The sequence below is a fragment of the Cololabis saira genome, chromosome 6 (genome assembly GCF_033807715.1).
Source record: "Cololabis saira isolate AMF1-May2022 chromosome 6, fColSai1.1, whole genome shotgun sequence".
In the NCBI taxonomy this organism is placed as follows: Eukaryota; Metazoa; Chordata; class Actinopteri; order Beloniformes; family Belonidae; genus Cololabis; species Cololabis saira.
The window spans coordinates 43605991-43610326 of NC_084592.1; positions in this window are offsets into that span (position 1 = coordinate 43605991).

Consider the following 4336-nt stretch of genomic DNA (forward strand, 5'->3'; position numbering starts at 1 on the left):
AATTGCATATTCCCCTGAGATTGTGTTTATTTTCTTTTATTTGAAACAACTTCTGGATGTCTTGTGGCAGCTGATGATGATTTGCTTTGTGCATGATATGTAAAGTTTTAAAGTCGACCAGATCCTTAAATTTGAGTACTTCTTTAGGTTTGCTTTTAATTTTTGTCTTGTATTGTATATTATGTGTCGGACCCCAGGAAGAATAGCTTTTAAAAGTTTTGCTGCAGCTAATGGGGATCCAAATAAAACTTCAAAACTTCAAATATCGACACACTTCCCTGGGGAGGTCAAACCGGGGGCCCAGGGGGCCTGAGAGGTTGATGGACGGTTGGATTTCTACAGATGAGAAAGAAGGGAACACTTTCAAAATAAAAGCACAACAAAAAAACTCAAACATGAATCACACAACACCTGTAAAGCGGATGTTTAATCTTCCCATCACTCATCAGTTACCTGGATCGGTTGAATCAGCAAACAATGTCGTCTAGGGAACTGGCCTTTCATGTGTGTGTGTGTGTGTGTGTGTGTGTGCATAGTTAGTTTAACCTTTGGGGTATTTCCAGCCCCACGTATCGCCACAATAAAACCTGGTGTGCATATTTGATTATGACAAAGAACATCCAGGAACTCAGATTGCATCACGCTTCGTTTTAATTTCCGCCGGCTGAGGGGGAAATTCCACGTTACGTCTGGCCTTGACATCTCCCAGACTCCCATGGTGCACCTCTGCAGTTCAGCGGTAGGTTACGTGTTGTTAAAGATAATCGTGGCGGCTGCAGCCGCTCAGATTTCACACGACGGCTCTGTTTCCTCACGCAGGTGTTTTCAGTTACCTCCAACCCTCCGGTCGCGGTAAAAACGTCCTGACCGGCCATCTGCTCGCAGGCTGAACGCCCGCTTGAAAATGCAGCGTTTTCACACATCAATTATCGCGATGCGCTGATATATTAACACCTTGAAAGGTGCCGTTCTGACTGCTGCTCGGTGCTTTTCCTCTTATATTCGGGGTGTGTTTTCGCCCGTAAAAAAAAACTTTTTTGAAGCAGTTTCATGATCGTGGGAAACATCCAAACGTCCTCCTGAACCACCACCTTCATCCCACCGCAGCACAATTACACCCTACTTTTACCCGCCAGTAATTTGAAGGTGTTCATCACTCAGAGAGTTAAAAAGCAATTCTTCACAAAGCTGACAGAAATATCAAGTTTCATCTTCTTTTTTTTGTTGCCTCGACATGTTTTTGCAGAAGAAAGCAGAAGTGGCTGCAGGCCACAGCACCAACGCTGGCCCATTTGTCATTTCTGCGGTTAGAGACGCGTCCTCTGAGTATTAATAGACTGTATACCAGGGGTGTCAAACTCATTTTCTGATTCAGATTCAGATTCAGAAAACTTTATTCATCCCCGAGGGGCAATTGCAGGACAACTGAGCAGCAAGACGTTGAAAATCTCAAATAGAACAATAAATAAAGTAGAATAAAAATGAACAGGGCATGTCTCCTTATGTACAAAAAAATATATAAATATACGAATGTCAGAAAAAATCTACAGAAAAAATCAGAAAAAATCCACAGCAGAGGGACTGTAGTGGTATAAGTAAAAATAAAAAGAAGCTTGGCGGGCCGGATTTGACCAATTTTTTTCTTCGCGGGTCGCACGCTCAAAATAACAAAAACGGTGCGAAATTTATTTTTTCGAATTCTTTTTTTTTTACTATTGTTATCTAATCCAATATCAGTTTAGTACATTTTAAAGGAAATATGCACTTTGTTTACACTCTAATTATGTAAAATATATTTCTTCAGGATCTTTTCTTTAAATTTCTTTTTTTTCAAATTATGTAAGATACTTTTAATATCATTTTACAAAGATAAACAGAAACAAGTATGTTTTTTTTATATTTTGCTTTTTTATAGGAAATTGAATTAAAAGCAAAATCTTTCTTATTACATCCGAGAGTGTTTCTTTGTGATTTAGAGATTTTTCCAGTACAATTAAGTGTATTTATTTTTAAAAATTGGGGCGGATATTTACGCCAGTGTGCTGAAAAAGTCAGCACTTCTCTTTTAACTGTTTTACTTTGTCACTATCCTTGTATTCAAAACTGAAATTCTCTGAATAAATATCTTCTATCATCTTTTTTAGCAGTGATATTTTTCGAAAATATATAATAGTAGTCAGTTAATAAAAATAAACGACCGTCTACAAAGAAATAAAATCAGCAAATGCATTCTAGAAAACTTCGAAAACTGCTCTATTTGTGGAATAACGATGGATTTGTAGAAGAAATATATTATCGGATATGCTGCATGGCAATTATTTATGCTTTCCTTTTTAGTAAATTAAAATGTAGTTTTTTTGCGTTGGAAAATTCTCGCGGGCTGCATGAAAATCTCTCTCGGGCCGCATGCGGCTCGCGGGCCGCACATTTAACACCCCTGCTGTATACATTCAAAATACCCACAATGCATAGGGAAGGGTGGTTTCTATTTGACAGCTGCTAACTGACAGACTGAAAGATACTGGTCTAAATGCACGAATCGATCTTATCTGGTGATGTGAGAGAAATGTTGTTTTATCCCGTCGTGCACTGAGCTCCCCGATTATCGAGCGATTAATTACTAAACTAAATGAATGTGCTGCCATTACTGTATGTCATGTCGCTGAAAGCAAAAGGACTCGACTTTGACAAACCGCCACGGCGTTCACATTTGCATTTTCGAGCGTGGCGGATGTCCTTTGTTTGCCGCCTGATCGAAGCGGCTCGGGCTACTGTACCACACGGCCATATTTGCAGATCAATGACATCTACTAACAGCTGCGATCATTACGCACCGTTGCAGCGGGGCATCAATAGGTCTCTGTTCTCGCCTGAGTTTTCACCCGGCGAACAAACGCCTGGCTCAAGAATGTGTGATTTCTCTGCTCTTTGAAGCCACGGCGACGGCGGCGTGCAGAGACGTGCCTTCTTCACGGCTCGTCGTGCAACGTGAGGCCGCAGGAAATGAGAGCGGGCCGGCACCGGAGATTTATGGTCACCGAAATAAAGAGAACAATGAGCACAAAAGGAGGAGGACAATAGTGCCAGTGTTCAGAGACAAATAATGAATAATGGCTGGCAGGATGGAGGCCTTCAGCCGCCGCTGGCACCACCGCGGAAACACGCCGCTCTGCTGCCCTCTGGTGGCTGGAGGAAGAATGGACATTTTAGTCCTGACAGGAAACAGGTTCTTTGTCTTTATGGGAAAGTTTTAGTTTAGTTTAGTTTATCTTGTTTTGGTCATTTACATTTTAAGATGTTTGCATATACACACTGTATATTACGACGGAGTATTAGGGCCAAACTAAGACAAAAAAAAATATAGGAAATTACGAGAATAAAGTCATAATATAATGAGAATAAAGTCGTAAAATTACGAGAATAAAGTCATAATGTTGCGAGAATAAAGTTGTAATAGAATAAAGTCGTAATATTATGAGAATAAAGTCATAATATTGCGAGAATAATGTAATATTACGAGAATAAAGTCGTAATATTACGAGAATAAAGTCGTAATTTATGAGAACTGTAACAGGAAGAGCAGTATTCTCCCTGTGTTAAAATGAGGAATATTGAGCATCTTGTGAAGTTATATTTATATAATTATAATATATTTAATATTACGACTTTATTCTCGTAATATTACGACTTTATTCTCGTAATGTTACGACTTTATTCTCAAAATATTACGACTTTATTCTCAAAATATTACGACTTTATTCTGGTAATATTATGTCTTTATTCTCGTAATTTTACGACTTTATTCTCGTAATGTTACGACTTTATTCTCAAAATATTAAGACTTTATTCTCAAAATATTACGACTTTATTCTGGTATTATTATGACTTTATTCTCGTAATTTCCATTTTTTTTGTCTTAGTTTGGCCCTAATACTCCGTCGTAGTATATGTATACACACAGGTATAAATATATACAGTATATTATATATATGTACATATTTCCTTTTTTTTTTTTTGACCAAAAAGGTATAGGCTGAAGCTTCATGGCTTATTTTGCCTATCCTTTTCAACAAAAGGCAGACTACAGAAACAAAAAGATACTAATAAGAAGAAAACGAAACGAATGAACAAAACAAAGAAAATGAACAAAGAAGAGAAGAAAAAAAATGTGGTCACTCACGATTGAGGACAGCTGCAGGAGGAAAGTTGCATAATTTAGACAGTTTAATATGAAGATAATTTATATTAGTGTTCTATATTTATCTATTATTTTAGATTTATATGTTTTTTTAAATTTGTAAATTGAGCTACTTTTTTTTAGTTCCTCATCCAGGCG